The sequence below is a fragment of the Pinus tabuliformis genome, chromosome X (assembly GCF_031772625.1).
Source record: "Pinus tabuliformis cultivar Carrire ecotype Pingquan chromosome X, CPIR1, whole genome shotgun sequence".
Taxonomy (NCBI): Eukaryota; Viridiplantae; Streptophyta; class Pinopsida; order Pinales; family Pinaceae; genus Pinus; species Pinus tabuliformis.
In genome coordinates, this window is record NC_142308.1 from 1654407753 (window position 1) to 1654425762 (window position 18010).

The window sequence follows — 18010 nt, forward strand, 5'->3', positions numbered from 1 at the left end:
TTAGCTAGAAATTCATTGAAGAAAAAGGATTGTTTATCATCTTAAGTGCATTTTTAGTGTATTGGAGTCGAGTCTTCACACCATAAAGTTTCATCTCCACACCTTTTGACTTAAGAAAAAACCAATAAAAATAACGCTTAAAGTAAAATCTATCTAGCAATGTTTTTATTTCTAGGGCTCTTTATCACCAACATAGCTTAGGCTAGTATCTTGGAGTAGGGAGTAATTAACTCTCCAAGATAGTAAAACAAACAAGTAGCTGTATCTTGCGGTAGGAGATAAATTCCAATTGTTACATCTATGCTCTAGGAAGCTCCTCTTAAAGGAGTCAAGCACGAGATCGTGTCCGAACGAGTGGGGTAATCAATCCTTCCTCATTGGGAACGATACAAGATATACACATATTAAAAATGGTAAACCTCGGATTAACCATTATCGAGGAGCCTGGGGTCACTTGTTGGTAAACCTTGGATTATGTCAAGGAGCCTTCAAGGGGATTGAGCTTTCTACTCTGCCCTTGCGTGTGTATTGGATCACAGACTGTTCCCCCAGGTATATTTGTTTCCGTTGGTAACCATAGTGACCATAATCTATAGGATTCTTTCCTAAGGTGACGGTGGAGGGAAGATCCCATTATACCTGGAGCAGACGTTGGCTAGACTCACTTGGATTTTCTGGGGGGTTCTCTTCACTCAAGAGGGTTTAGTGGAGAAACTTGTGCCAGTCTATTCATTAAGTAGGTTGCTGGGGTAACTGTTCCAACCGCCATTTTTGTATTGAATTCTGTGACGTTGGATTTCATCACCAACTAGTGTTTTCGGTACGGAAAGTTATTGTTTGTGTGTTTTTTGACCTCCTAGATTCTTTAGGCATGTGATTCAAAATTGTTTGGTTCTTTAGAGACTTTAGGTGGTTTTAATTGAGATTTTTCTTTGTTTGCGTGTGAAGTAATTAAAATTTTTAATCGTGGCTGAATTACCGAGGCAGTCTCGCAGACTTAGGGGCCAACCTCCTGAGTTTTCACCAAGCCAGCTTGAAGGGCTACAAGCCCTTATAACTCCTAGTGACAGTAGAGTTGGGTCACCTGAAGAAGGAGAGTCTTCTTTAGTTGTACATCCTGATTATCAAGTTCAAGCACCAGAGTATATTATTGAACCTGTTTCTTTTTCGAAGTTACTGGTAGTTTTTCTTCTACTAGTGAATTAGCCAAGGAACCTGAAATATCTGAACCTGAAACTGAACCTGCTGCTACTCCAACATTAGGATTTGCCTCTCCAACTTCCAGTGGTCTTGGTTCACCCAGGGTAGAAAGAGTCATTACCCAAAATGTTCCTTTTGGACTTATTGCTATTGAAGAACTTGTTACTTCGGAAGAAGGTATACCTATCCCTGAAAATCAACCAGCTATAGAACTTAGGGAGCATGAATTGATCTTTTACAGTCCACCTAGGAGGGACGCTTGGTATCTTTCATTGACCAATTTTTTGGAAAACTCGGGACTAAGTTTTTCACCACCTCGCATTCTTTTTCATCCAACACCTAGGGGTTATTATCCTCTGAATATGTCGAGACAGTCATCCATGTTTTCTTAATCTCCAGAAACATTTTTATATGGCGGTCCTTCTGTTCCCTCTAGGTATCAGTCACTTACTGGTACTTTTTCGGGAGCATCTCCTCAACCTGTTGAACAAGGGTTATTAACTGGTAATAACAGAACTAAACCGTTGAGTGTAGAAGATATTCTTATTATGTCAGGTACCGTTCCAAATCCGCAACCTCAAGGTGGCCAGTTACCGCCTGGGGGGTAGCCTCAAGGTCCTCAATTATCGCCTGGGGGGCAACCTCAAGGTATCCAATTACCGCCTGGGGGGCAACCTCAAGGACAGTACATACCTACGGGACAGTACATTCCTCAAGGTCAACCCCAGACTCAGTATGTACCTCAAGGTCAACCCCAGTACCAATATATGCCTTAAGGTCAACCCCAGTATCAGTATGTGCCTCAAGGTTATCAACCTCAAGGTCAGTACCCAAACCAAGGTTTCCAACCACCTTAAGGTCAATCATTTGTCCAAGGAACTGGAAATGTACCTTTGAATTATCAACCCTACCCTCAACCCAGTTATGGTGTCCAATATGCTCAACCTTCTATGGGTCCATACCCTGGAATGAACTTAGTGTGGGATCCATCTCAATCTCAACAGATCTTGCAACCGAATGTGCAGTTGTCATCTCAATCTGGACAACCCTTGGTTTCTGGTTCAACCCAGCAACCTGTCCAGCCTACTATTCAAACTTCTGCACCTTCTGTAGTTTCTTAGCCTGGGCCTAGTTTGCCTCGAACTCCGCCTCAAACGACTGCTGCAACTGCTGCAACATCTGTTCCATCTACCCCACCTACTTCTGGAGTATCGACAGCTCCGGTTTCTACTGTTCCTGCATCAATTCCTCAAGCATCTTTACCTCAGTCTGGACCCACAATTCAGACTTCGGTTCAAATGCCTGTAGGACAACCTGGTCCAAGTACGGTTGTCACAAGTCAACCTCAATTTACTTATCAACCGTACCAGGGACAGTACCAATTCAGTCCTGTTGTGCAGAACCCAGTCTATCAGTATCAACCATACCCTGGATATACTTATCAGCAACCTCAACAACCCCAGTACGGTCCGGTTAATCCTGGTTTTTCGGGAGGATATAATATCCCAAATGCAATTCCAATTCCTAGTTATCCTGGATATCCTCCTCCTGGGGCTGGTCTCATGACCCAGGGTTTCGGAGACCTTAATCGTCAGTTCCCGTTCATTGCAACTTTGGACTTGCCTGATTTGTCATGCCTTATGAATGATCCGATTAATTATCTTCCGTTTTGGCCGCCAATGCCGAATAAGTTGCTCAGTGACATCCCAAAGTTTGAAGGTAAATCAGGAGAGGATCCGTCGAACCATGTGATGAATTATCACCTCTGGTGTGCATCTAACTCCATTTCGGATGATTCAATTTGTTTACAACTTTTTCAACGCACTCTAGTTGGTCTTGCAGCCAAGTGGTACATTGAGTTACCGTGAGCGTCTTTTTATAATTTTAGTTAGTTAGCTACTTCGTTTTTAACTCATTTTTAGTTGCTAGTCAGATATGACAATGGCACAGAATTATTAACTTCATTAAAACAGTCAACGTCCACTTACATTTCAGATCACATTCATGAATGGAGACGTCGACGCCGTTTAGTGAAAGTTTTTATTCCGGATCAGATCTTAGCAGAATGGTTTGTTAAATATTTATTACCAAAAATCACTGAGGATGTAGCTAAGGCAGGAGTCGTTACTGAAGAGCAAGTAATTGCTCAAGCTCAGTACCTTGACCTCGTTTATACGCAGTCTGGTACCTTACCCAAGAAAATCTCCGACCTTCCTAAACAAAATCAAATAACTGCAGCTCCTTCAAGGTCTCATGCCGCTGATGGTATGATTGGTACAATTAATACCAAAAGTAAGAAGAAATCTTCCAAGAATTCTTCTCCTATCATAACTTTACCAGATTCCCCGACAGGAGACTCTTCCGTAGAAATTTCTGCTGATATTCATGTCATAGAGTCGTCTACGGCCAAATCAAAATCCGGTGGTAAAAAGAAAGGGAAGAAGAAAAATAAAACAAATAAAAATACGAAAGAGAAACCAGAAAAAACGGAATCTACTGATGAGAAACGTAAACCTCGTTATCCTTGTCTCATTTGTGACGAAGAGCATTTTACAAGAGACTGCCCTCATCGCGCCGAGGTTGCAAAAATAGTTAAAGGTTCCCAAACGCCTGCTGTTTTGAAGGATCATTTTCCTAGTAAAGACAGTGAGATGATAGGTTCTTCCTCAAATGCCTCAGAAGAACCCATAATGATGATGTCCCATGTTAGGATTGCGACACAATCGCAAGATTATGGAAGTAAAAGTCTTGTTGGTGGTAAGGAAGTAGAATCTTCTAATTCGAACCCATCAACTTCAACTCCCGGTTCCGATCCACTACAGATCGAGAAACCTAACCCAGACTTAGTAATCAAACCGCTCGCCAAGAGTATACTTCGAAAGTTAGCTTTCAATCCACATGCGAGAGCTGCTCAGAACTATAACATTGTTGAAGATTTGGCTATTTCACCTTCAACAATGTTGGCTTTGGAGGTGCTGCAATCATGTCCAGCACAACGTAAATTGCTATTGTTGGCTATAGGAGCTGTTGATATTCAGGACTCGAACCTTATAATTTTCGATCTAGAAAATAGTACACCTCGCTTGCCTCATCAAATGGCTTTCCAGATTCCAGTGTTAGTAAAAAACAGACCGTGCTATAGGACTGTGATTGATGAGGGAGCCTCAACGTGTATTATGTCGATCCAGTGTTGGAGATCGCTTGGTTCTCCTACACTTAATAAATCCCCGACGATTCTAAAGGCTTTTGATGGCTGTGGGTTCCATCCTTTTGGCATTCTACATGATTTACCTATAGGGGTTGAAGGAAAAACTGTTAATCTAGATGTGGAAGTGGTTGATGCCCCTCTAGATTACAACCTTCTCTTGGGTCGTAGTTTGTCTTACACTATGATTGTTGTTGTTTCATCGGTCTTTCGGCTTATAAAGTTTCCTCATAATGGAAAGATCGTAACTATAGACCAGCTAACTTACTTTTCATCTGACCCAGCCTCTTCTGAAAGTATCCAGCATGTTGGCAAAACAACTATCCCTTATAAGGATGTTGGAGTAGGACTAGTTAAAGATTTTGGTTTACTAGGAACTTTTTCCTTTCCTCCTCCTAACGTATCGCCTTCTACTGCAACCATTCATATGATTTCATTAGACAATATTGTTTATGATGATCCTTGGATCGTATCTTCCGAATCTGAGATAGATTCATTTGGTGATGCCATGCCTTTGAGTCCATATGAAATTGCGTATTGGGCCGTACAGTCGTTTTCCGACCCTTCTTCAACCGAAATTGACTTAATGAATGTAGTCCATGAAGAATCACTTTCAACATCAAACTTAGCTTCAACAACTTTTTCCGAACTTGTTCACACAAATGAGAAAATTCGTGAGATCTTGTCTATTGATGATTTACCATGGGAAGATCTTCATCATAGATCTTTGTTTTTACCTGAGATTGATCGCTTTGAAAATGATTTTTCATCTTTTTTTATGATTGATTATGTCAAGGAACCTCAGAATCCATTGAAAAATCTTGATTCTGAGTTAAATTTGGGAAATATTTCTCGAACTATTCCTATTGACATTTTGGTTAAACCTGGAATTGTTGAAAACATTCATATAGGTGCCTCTTGTACGGAAAATGACATTCAAACATATAAGGCCCTATTTCAAGAATTCTGTGACGTGTTTTCCTGGTCATATGAGGAAATGCCAGGAATTGACCCAGCAATTGTTGTTCATGAAATCAAAACTTACCCGGATGCTAAACCCATCCGGCAACGTTTGCGTCAGATCCACCCGCGAAAAGCTGCTGCTATTAAAGCAGAAGTTGAGAAATTACTTAAAGCAGGTTTCATTTATCCAATTCCATTAATGGATTGGGTATCGAATATTGTTCCTGTTAACAAAAAGCAAGGAACAATAAGAATATGTATCGATTATAGGGATATTAATCGAGCCTATCCAAAAGACAATTACCCAACTCCCTATATCGATCAAATCATTGATGATTGTGCCGACAATGAAATATTCTCCTTCATGGATGGTTTTTCCGGATACAAACAAATAAATATTCTACCTACTGATCAACCAAAAACGACTTTCATTTGTCCATGGGGAACATTTGCTTATTGCAAATTACCTTTTGGGATTAAGAACGCCGGTGCAACTTTTCAAAGAGCCATGTCTTACGTGTTTCATGACATCAAGCACATTGTGCAACTCTATCTCGATGATTTACCTGCTCATTCATTACATCGAGTTGATCATCTCATTCATTTACGAGCAATCTTTACAAGGTGTAGGCATTATCGAATTAGGTTGAATCCACATAAGTGTGTTTTCTGTATAGAAACGGGTTGGTTACTGGGATTTTTTGTTTCGAAAGCCGGCATTCGTGTCGATCCCTTGAAGGTTGAAGCTATTGTCAAATTGCCTCCTCCTTCGAGTCTTCGCCAACTCCAAAGTTTGCAAGGGAAAGCAAACTTTTTACGTCGATTCATTCCTAACTACGTCGAGATAACAAAGGGTTTTACCCGGTTGTTGAAACATAATGCTCCATTCTTTTGGGATGAGATAGCTAACAAATCTTTTGATGCACTAAAACACACGTTGACCCATGCACCGTTATTGCATCCTCCCAACTACAACCAGGACTACTTCTTATATCTCGCCGCCTCACATTCCACCATCGGAATGGTATTAGTTCAGGAAGATGAATTCGGTAGTGAACATGTGATATATTACCTTAGTCAAACCTTGAATCCAACTGAGCTAAAATATTCACATGTGGAGAAATTGGCCTTGGCAGCTATTCAAGCTGTCCAACATTTTCGTCATTACATTTTACTACGCAAAACTACTGTAATTTCCGATTGCAACCCTATGATCTATATTTTGACCAAACAATTGCTAGGGGGCAAGTATTCCAAATGGATTGTGATCCTACAGGAATTTGACTTGGAATTTAAAAAATCTAAGTCAAAGAAATATTTAGTTTTTGCGGAGTTAATGTGTGACTTCTCGCGTGCTGATACTGAAACTGTGGTGGAAGAGCCCATTGTGGACGAATCCTTGTTTCTAATCAACACTTTAGATCCCTGGTATGGAGATATCATAGTTTATCTCCAAAGCCAATCCTTTCGACCTGAAATTTCATGATCTCAGCGTTGGAAAATACGATTCCAGTCCCAACAATTCAAAATTATTGGAGATACACTTTATCGCCGTGGGGCGGACTCTGTTTTCTGACATTGTTTAACTCATGAGGAAGCTAAAAGGGTTCTAAATGACTGTCACTCTGGAGCATGTGGCGGTCATATGTCTAGGTTTGCCACATCCCAAAAGATATTGCGCACTGGCTATTTATGGCCGTCTTTGTTTAAATATTGTATTAATGCGGTCCGAAAATGCCACAACTGCCAAATTTTTGATCGAAAGATGCGCGATCCACCTGCTCCTCTCCACCCTATAATTTCCGTCGGTCCTTTTGCAAAATGGGGTATCGATTTTATTACATGTAACCCTCACTCGGCTGGGGGTCATGCGTATATCATCCTTGTAGTAGATTATTTTACCAAGTGGGCCGAGGCGATGCCTACATTTTCGGCAGACAGAAAAACTGCTGCGATTTCCATTTTCAATCATATAATTGATAGGTTCGGTGTTCCACAAGCGATTATCACTGATCATGGGTGTCATTTTTAAAATATTATGATGACTGAACTAACAGACCAACTTGGCCTGCGTCACGACAATTCAACTCCATATTATCCACAGGCTAATGGTCTGGTTGAAGCCATCAACAAAGTTCTAGTCATTATGATCTGATGAATCATTGGGATTCATAGGTCAAATTGGCATAACATGCTATTTTTAGCGCTTTGGGCGTATCGAACCTCAGTAAAAACATCAACTGGTTTCACTCCTTTCCAACTAGTTTACAGTTTGGAAGCTGTGTTACCCATTGAATGCGAAATCCTGTCATTGCAAATGGCCATAGAATTACTTCCAGCCACTTCCGAAGAGGAGAAACATTTGTTGTACTTGGCTCAGCTAGATGAGAATCAACGTGATGCTACACTAGCAATCGAAACTCATGCCAAACGTATTAAATCTCAGTATGATCGAAATGTTACACCTCGTAATTTTTCGGAAGGAGACGTAGTCTTATTGTACGATCAAGCAAATGATAAATTAGGTGTTGGAAAATTCGTACCCATGTGGCATGGTCCTTATGTTGTTAAGCGAAAGATGGAAAAAGGGGCCTATGAATTGGTAGACTGTGACGGAGTCTCTTTAGGTAAACCCAGAAACGGTCTTTACCTGAAGAGATATTATGCTTAAATCTGGGTGTGGAGATTTTTAGTTAGGTTAGTTTTCTTTCTAGCTGGTTTGTTTTCGATTAAAAAGTGTGCTTAGCTTAGAGAGTGCCTTTGTCATTATTCCTGCTTATCTTGATTTTACTCTTGATATTGCAGATGTCGATGTCTCTCCAAACATACATTGGTTTTGCTGATGGTGCTTGTCATAATACACGAAACATTTCTTCCGTAGCTTGGGTTATCTATTCGCCCTCTGATGAGTTGGTTTCTATGCATGGGGTAAGCCTCGGTCAAATAACGAACAACATTGCAGAGTATAGTGCAATGTTTGAGTTATTATCTGAATCCATCTCATTTGGCATTCAGAGTTTGATTGTGAGGTTAGATTCTGAACTCGTTGTATTGCAGCTTAACAGAGTTTATGCCATTAGAAATCCAGTGTTATTGAGAATATTTTTGAGAGTTCGTCTCTTGGAACGTGAATTTGACTATATTTAATATCACCATATTCCAAGATATTTAAATACATTAGCAGATGCAATTGCTTCTCGAATGTTAAGTAGACATTTGCAGTAATCAAACAAGTAAATTTAAAAACATTCCATAACATGTTTTACAAGATAACCGGTAATAGTGATATAGCATAGCATAGAAGTGTGTCAAATATACATCGTCTTCGATCATAGGTTGAAAAACACCTTATGATCGGCAAAAATGATAGTACAAAAAGCAAAAATGTCATATGAGTCTACAACAGGCGATCATCCTATCACTGGTGATGATCACGATAAGAAACCACTGTACGAGCCACCATACAAAGGAACCTCCTAAAAGGTCCTGGGACCCCAATCACATAGCGATGTAGCCTAAGAGGAATGTGATCTATGCTAGTCTTTGGAATGTTTGCTGTCAAACGCTCTAGATGGTTTTCCAGTTCGGCCAAGGTCTCTGTAGATTCGTCCCATGGGGCTGGTGCTGCTGCAGCTAGCTGTTTCCTCTCATAGGGCCGGAGAGTGGCTGGTTGCCGTGGACCTACATTTGCATTTGAAACTTTTTACTATCAATTTTGGGACGATTTAAAAAAAAAAAAAAAATTAAATTAGAAAATGTTGAAAATGATTTTACCTGAGTCATCCCATTGCTCTCCTGGTGGAAGAGCCATGTCTGGGTCACCACGATAATCCATCCCAGCATAAGGAAAATCCTGAATAGAAAAAACTTGGTTCTCCAACCAATGAAAATACTCAGGAGGAAATCGAACAACTTCTGAACCCTCCTTAGGATGACGGGCCATAACTGCAACCCAACGCATCATTTTGGGCTCTCGGGGAAGTCTAGTTCCAACGGAAAGATGCTGTGGGACCAACATTAGGAGCCTCTCTAGACCAAAGATCACAACTAAGAAACCATATCCAAAGTTTTTCAGTTGTCCGTTCTTTGCTCTAGTCAGTTGGACTTTTACATTAGCCAACACAGCTTCACACCAGTTGAAGATGGGGCGCCAAAAGCAGTCTATTACCATCCACATTTGGGATCCAGTGGCCATATGTAGTGCTGTGCTTCCGCAGAGTCTGGTGACAGTAAATGCAATCACTTTGAGTTTAGGACGGGAGATGGTTTTGATATCAATCCCTTTATCCTTGGTTTGGTCGTTACAAAACTCTAGCCGGAGGCTATCGACAGACTGGCCACCTGGCCTAGCCCCGAATAGAGTCAATTTTTCACCTCTCTTAGGCAAACCAATCAAAAAGTAAATGTCTTCTGGCTCCATTTCAAGCTGGTGGCCACCAATAAAGAAACACTGGTCCTGTACATTCCACCTGTCTACCAGCCATTGCAAAAAGTCCACCTGGGCCCTCATGCCAGGTATGGCCAAGAATTTGAATAAACCGCATGCCTTCAATGCATCAATCGAAGGTTGATGATTAATTGCGGCGAGGTCCACATCCTCGTGCTCCCGTTCCCGCCAGTTAAGCATGGTGTATACCCTACATTCAATAAAAAGGCGGATTAAAACATTTAAATCAAATTTTTTGGGCGGAATTTGAAAAATTTAAGTTTGAAAACCCATGCCACGGGGACCACACTCTCTATGTTAGAGACAGTGCGTAGGTCCGCACTCTGGCTATACAGCAGGTGCGGGCCCCTAACTTTTTTCTGCATGCGAAAAAGTCGGGGTCCGCAGGTTTCGCATGTTGCGCCTGCAGACCCCCGCGCGCGGTCTTTTAACCTAAATATTTCCTAAAAATCAAAATAAAACCCTAAAAACAAATTTCAAATGGATGAAATGCAAGAGTAAGATGATGTGGATTACTTGGAGGTGACGGTGTTCGATTCCAACAGATGGATTTTCCGCAATATTCACGGGAAATTTCTTACCAAAAGCTCTCTTTTCTCACTCTGAAGTCAAACGGTAAAAATGAATTTACAAAAGCCCTTTTTATAAGCTTTTTTGAATAAATGAATTTTTAATTTGTTTATTTTTCACTTTAAAGAGGTAACTTTTGAAGCATTTTTATTTATTTTAAACATGTATGAGTAATGTTTGAGTTTTTGTGCAGGATAACAGATTTTTCAGGAAAAATTGATCATTTTTGACAAAAAACATTAGAGTCACCTTTAAGCTCTTTTCTGACTCCTAAAATATGAAAAGATTGCCGAGTTTTTCTTTTTTAAGCTCGTTAAAATGAAATTAAAAAGACGGTCCACTTACAGCCCTTTTCTGACCGTAAAAACATAAAAAGATTGCCGGATTTTTGTCGTTTCAAATTCAATATTGGTTATAAAACGACGTGTCATTGATCGCTTTTTTACTTTTTCGGATCAGAGGCACTAATTATGAAAAGTACTCCTTGATCGTAATGGTCAAGCGGTTCTCTCAAGTATTATTTTATACTTTTTTGGGCTTGGGAGACAAAAATTTACGAAAAAGGACAACCATGGAGTTTTCTTAAGTTTTTTCAGACTCCCTAAAATTGAAAAAATGCCGAGTTTCTCCTATACTGGACTCGTTAAAATTTAACAGTAAAGGACCTGTTCAATTACAAACAGGAACGGACCACTCCTTCTTAGGGTTCGAATTTAAACTAAGTTGGACTCATCCGAAGGATGAACTTATAATCAAGCAAATGTTATCCTCCTCAAGATTGTAAAAAATAAAGAGGTACTTGCCAGAAATTGTTGGGGAAAAGAGAAAAAAATGAACCTGTTTGTCATACTTTGTGTCTCAGAAAAACATTTAACCACTCTTGAACACGACACTTTTTATTCACCTGGGTTGGGAAATCCTTTGCCTAACAGTTAATCAAACCATATTGAAAGTCTTCAGCCGGTTTCTGGGTATTAGCTTTGGGTCAATTGTCACCAAACCATCTGTAGTGTCGTTATGTGTTCAAGAGGTCAGTGCAAATAAACCATTCATCTGCAAAATATCTGTCATCCATCTTGACCATCCCTGAGTCAGTCCTTGCAACTATATTTCTTCAAACTTGATCTATGATTTCGTGTTGTGGGCTTGCCTACGACGGATCACTTTCTATCGACTTCAGCTCATTATCTAGAAAGATGATCTAGAAATCGTCTGTACCTTGGGAACCGCATGCCTCAATGGTAGGTTTCTCGCCTTTGACTATAGGTTGCATCATTGACCTTCGATCAAAGGATTCCGTGACATGTTCGACATCAACACATCTATTCACATTTCATGGATTGTACTGAGTACTTTGAGAGCCATTGACATTAATGGTGGTTTCTCTCACACTTGTTAACATTTTACATCATTGACTGGTAATCAAGTGGTTTCTACCATGTTCGACTTCAACACATTCATTCACATGGATAGAATCGTACTATTTCAGGAAGGAGAAATCAAGACCCTGGATCTAGTTTCCACCATCCAGGCTGCGAGGAATTTTGTATTCATTATACAGTGGACTATTCATAAATAGATGGCTGCGTCCATACTATGTCTACATGTGTCTATACTTGTGATGTATTGCAAGATCATTCCTATATCAGAGCAGTTTAGTTAGTTTGCTAGTCAGTTTTGATATGAGTATGGGAATGCCTACCTCAGCGATCATATGATCTCATATATATATATTTTGTATTGAATGTTTTTACAAGTTCCAACCAGGCTCTCCACAAGATGATCCTTGAAATGATAAAGTACTTCACTCTTCTTAGATGATAAATGAAATCCTCATCTACTACAGACTTCGCACTTTAGGGGGCAATCTGTTACACAAAATATTGTCACCATGACTTTCTGCAGTCAGTGTGAGTCTATCACCACTCATACTGTCCTCCTTTGCAAGTCTCAAACCTCAGCTCTTCATGTCAAGCTTTAAAAATGAGAGAAAGTCTTTGAAAATCTATAAACCTTTAGTTCTGCACTTTCTCTTACCATTACCTGCGGTCCCGCACCCCTTGGTCATGTTACCTGCGGACTTGCCCGCTCTGTCTCTAAAGGAGTGGGTGCGGACCCCTGTGAAAGTCAAAAAGGTGCAAGTTTATTCTTAAAAACTCACTTTGGGTTAATTCTGGACGTTTCTAGAAGGAATCTTGACGTGGATGGTTCGCTCCTAGGTGGTTCATGCATCCCATAACTAAAGGAGCTAACCCCTTGATGAGAGGAGCTTATCCCTTTGAAGGAGGGCTCTATCCCTTTGAAGGTGGACCTAGTAACTTCCCTCTTCTGCACTATAAATTGAGGCATTGGGCTGGTTTCTAGGGAGGTTGAAAGCTGAACATTTTTGAGGGTAAATGCTGTTGGAATTGAGACTTCCTAGTTAAGCTTGAGAGGAGAGATTACATACCTTTTGGCTTCTTTGAGAAGAGAGTGAAACTTGTCAAAGTAGATGAGATTCTTGCTGGACCCTGGGAGGAGCTTGTACAGCATCAAGGCACTAAGGTTGTAAAGTTCTTCTTTGATTAAAGTTAATACAATCAGATTCATTTTTCTCAATAAATTGTCTTCTATGATTTATTTCATGAATTCCTTGATCATCATGATAAATATGGTTTATTATATTGGTTTTTCATGTGTTATTTGATATGTGTGCATGTTTGTGTTTGCAGATTCTTTAAAAGGGAGCTCATTTGGATCAACGAAGTGTGGCTTCCACAAACTAGCACTGGACCCGAGGTAGGCCTAAAACATCTATTAGCCTTTATTTATAAATTGCATATTTAGAGAAAGATAGAATTTGTTTGGTTTTCTTGTCACTAGATATCATTAGATACTAGGGAGATCGGTCTTGTCCACAGGAATGATTCATCTACCAGACACAAGGACACCAAATGTAGGCACTCAGCCAAGGCCAAATGTGGAAAACCTAGTCAAGAAATCTTCCTTCAGTAATTGAAAATGAGATGGAGAAAGACCCTAGACCAACATACCTTCCTCCTCCACCAATTAAGCCTTCCAAGATTATTTAGTATTCTCTTCTTATCCAATAGCTTTAGACCAAAAACAATCCAGAAATTTGACTTCCCAACTACAAAATTTTGACCCCCAACAACATAATTTCGGCCACCTAGCTACTACAAAATTTCGCTCCCCTCTAGCAACTGCAAAGCTTCACATGTGTGGGATAAAGAGAGATAAAGACCTTATTCTTCACCATCCTTCTTCTTCTTCTTCCTTGAAATTCACACTTTTTCCTGGCCTAGAAACTGCAGATCGAACTTATTGTGAGTGAGTGACAAATGAGGTTGAGTTGCTGCCTTTATATAGTGATACTTGTTAGAAAATAAAAAAAAGGTAGAAATATTTTCTTTAATTGATAATTACTTGTGACATCTTTGAATTATTTGTATCTTTCTTATGTTCTTCTTAGTTCATCAAGAAATTATCAAAACAAAATATGAAGATCAAGGACACCAGATGTAGGTGGACAACTAGGGCTAAAACCCCTATATAGGGGAAAAACCAGTCAAAAACTCTTCCTTAAGTAATTCAAATTGAGATGGACCAAGACCCTATATCAATAGACATTCCTCCTCCACCAAGTCAGCTTTCCAAGATGATTTAGTAGTCTCTTCTTATCCAGCAGCTTCAGCCTAGCAACAATCCAACGATTCGACTTTCCTGTTGTAGAATTTTGACCCCCTGTAGCAGAATTCCGACCTCCTATTTACTGCAAAATTTCGACCCCCTTCCAACAACTTCAAAAATTCACACATGTGGGAAAGAGAGAAAAAATTGATTTTTATGCTTGAAAGAGTCCTCCTTCTTCACTATCCTTCTTCTTCTTCTTCCTTGTATTTCACACTTTTTCTTGGCCCAGTACCCGGAGATCAAACTTTTTGTGAGAGAGTGAAAAATGAGGTAAAGTTGTTACCTTTATATAATTATTATGCTACCCATTTTAGGTCGACTTGTCCAGTTTTGAGGCCGACTTGGTGGAGGAGGCATAATTGACCTATTTTACAATAAAATAAATTTCTTCTTTGACAAATAAATCCCAAGAAGGGTTCTTTACATTATGACATTGAGAAGAACATTTGACACAAACCCTAGAATCCTGCAATGGACCTAAAAATAATTGACCCAAGCATGAAACCGATGATTTAATAGGTCAATTTTATTAATAATAAAATTTCTTTTTCTTTTTTTTGATAAATATATTTCATCATGAGTCAAGTATGTTCACACCTAATCCGAAGGCGGTTGGGTAAACTGGAACGTGAACAGTCATCAAGAAGATGAACTGTTCCGTCTCCTTTTTGTATATAAACAATAGTTCTCTAATGAAATAACAGATCAGTTTTCTTCTGTTCATTCTGGAGTTACCCTAGCCTGACATGGTATCAGAGCACAGGTCCCAGGTCCCTTTTTCTGGCGTGCCTTGTAACTCCTCTACCTCTGCCAGCGCTCTCTCCTCTAGTGTAATTGCATTCGTTGGTTAACGCCTCTGCCTATGCCAGCGCTCTGTCCTCAAACGGCTATGTCAATCTGCCACACCTGCTCTGTCCAAAATCGTTCCAGCGTTCCTCTGCGTGACAACGCTTGTCTCTGACCTGAATCTGCCACACCTGCTCTGTCCAAAATCGTTCCAGCATTCCTCTGCGTGACAACGCTTGTATCTGACCTGAATCTGCCACACCTGCTCTGTCCAAAATCGTTCCAACGTTCCTCTGCGTGACAACGCTTGTCTCTGACCTAAATCTGCCACACCTGCTCTGTCCAAAATAGTTCCAGCGTTCCTCTGCGTGACAACGCCTACCCTTCACCTGTGGCAGGCAAACCCATATGTTATTCACTAAAGCTCAAGCTGAAACGCGTTCTCCTTCCTTTAGAGATGAAGGCAGCATACAATCTTCCGCAGAGTGGTAGCGCTCCATAGGGGAGGGCAATGAATGAATAGCACTTCATGCTACATGGGCCATAATTCCTAACACCTTCCTTACTCGGAGGACATTGTAGGATTTGAGGAAATAGTCTCCACTGGTTCCTTTCTTTTCCATTCGTCGGAGAAGTCTGCGATGAAAGAAGAATAGACCACGGATATACCCGTTTATCCTGTTTAGAGGATCGATCCCGGGGGCCTTGTTTCGAACCTTTATATTTCTCTGGTTTCGAAAGAACACAAAACCCTAATCGATCTGTCCGAACCCGGACAACCTGCTTCCATTGGAGGGCTTGGGCAAGGCGTGAATGGGAAGTTGAGTACAGCGATTGCAGACATTTTGGAGTCACGCTGGTATAAAAATGTTATGAAACTTATAAATGCTTTCCATGTCCACGTTGCATCTTGTTATAAATAATGTTTCATATACTCGGAAACTTTTGCACCAGATTCGTATTGCAAGACTTGTGAAATGAATAGAAGTGGCATTCGTAGATGGTTTTCGAAAGGCTCAGTAGTAAATGTCTTATTAGATAGCCAATTTAAAAATATGGCGACATGAGAGCACTGTAATTTATTTGAGAGCAGTTTTGTCATCATTTATTATTTGAGAGCAGTTCGGATTCTGTTTGTCATCACTCACGACCGCAAGGATATGAGTGTGAATGTCCGAATGGTAATGCTGTGAGTCAAGTATTGCGCAGTTTATGTAAGCTGTCATTCAAAGCAGTCAAAGTATTGTGCAGTTTTCAAAGGGTTTATTTATCATTCTGAGTATTGCTTTGTTCTTCAAAGTATTTATATATATCAATCAAAGTGTTTGATACTACGCAATTTATTACACAGTTTTCTTTTGAATGATAATGTTGCATTGAAAAGTTATCATTTCAATGCTGATGCTTCTAGCAAACATTAGAGGGATTTGAAGGCTGTAACGTAAGGAAAGTTTTTTTTTATCAGCAGAGACATTTTTTTTACATAATGCATTCAATCATCTCCATGGTAGGAATAGGTCTCACTGGAAAGGAGAACTATTCTGAATGGTCTCAGATGGTAAAACACACCCTCATCTAAAATGAGTTGTGGAAAGGAGTGTGTGTCAGAGAAGAAGACAAAGACCCTGTGCAGCCTACATCAGATAAAGAACTTGTCATTTGGGAAAACAAGAACAGCAAAGCCTATGCATTGATTGCAGCATCTGTAAATGAAGAAGTAAGTCGTCATATTTCATCCTATTCCACTGCCTTTGAAGCTTTACAAAAGCTGAAAGAACTCTATGATTCACATTCTGCACTTGAAGTTGTTCAGCTCATGATTAAACTCTTCACTCTTGAACTAAAAAATAATGATCCCCTTGCTCTTGCATCTGAAATAAAGTCTATAATGCATGATATTAAATCCACTAAGGTTGAGCTGGATATCTCTCTTATTGCCTTTCTCAAAGCACTCTATCCTACCTACTCTAATTATCTTGAGTCTTTACAAGCAAATGGAAATCTTAAAGACATAACCTTTGAGTCTCTTGTGAAAAAGTTTGCTGAAAGAGAGGAAGCCTTTGGAAAGAAAACAATCCCTGAATCTTCTGAAGAGACTGTTTGCCTTGCTCATAAAGAAAAGCATCCTTCTCAAGATTCTACAAGAGGAAGAGGTGGACGAAGAGGAAGAGGAAGATACTTCAGAGGCAGGGAGGGTAGACATTCTCAAGGAGAAAAGGAAGATCTGCATTGCATTCGCTGCAAACAAAATGGATCACATGATGCTTCTACATGCAAGCTACCATGGGACAAAATTGAGCAGAGAAGAAATCAGCAGAAAGGTAAAACTGATGACACAGACAAAGGTAAAGCACCTGAATCTACTCACTATATTGAGGCACAATGTAACATTGGAGTAAATGAAGATTTGTTTAATGCTTCACTTGCTTCTTCGAAAAGTGATTGGTTGCTTGATTCAGGAGCAACCTGTCATATGACTCATAGGAAAGATTTTTTTGAAGATTTCACTGACAATGTTGATGGAGCAGTATACTTTGCAGATCAGTCAAAAATCAAGCCATTAGGGCTTGGCACAATCAGGCTTAAACGGCCTGGTCTTCCAGAATTTCTTCTGGATCATATTCTATATCTCCCACAGCTCAAGAGAAACTTGTTGTCCTTGGTCCACATCCGCCAACAAGTTCACTCCATTCATATGTTTGATGGAAAGCTTGAGGTAAGAAAGGCATCTGACCACTCACTTGTCATGAGGGGTATAGAAGAAGAAAGACTTCTTAAACTACAAGGAACCTCTGCTCATGCACAACATTTCTCATATATTTCTCATCATGAAGAAGGTACACTTCTGTCAAGTTTATTATGGAATGCTAGATTTGGACATTTAAACTATGATAGTCTCCGCTTGTTGAAGAAAAATGGTGTTGCTGGTTTGCCTACCATTCCTAGAAAACATAAGCAATGTGATGCTTGCATTCTAGGAAAGCATAGCAAACAGTCTTTTCATGATTCACATTCAAGAGCACATAGGAAGCTTGAACTCATTCATTCAGATTTATGTGGTCCAATGCATGTTCCTTCTGCAAATGGAAATAAATATATCATGACATTTATTGATGATTACACCAGAATGTGTTGGGTTTATTTAT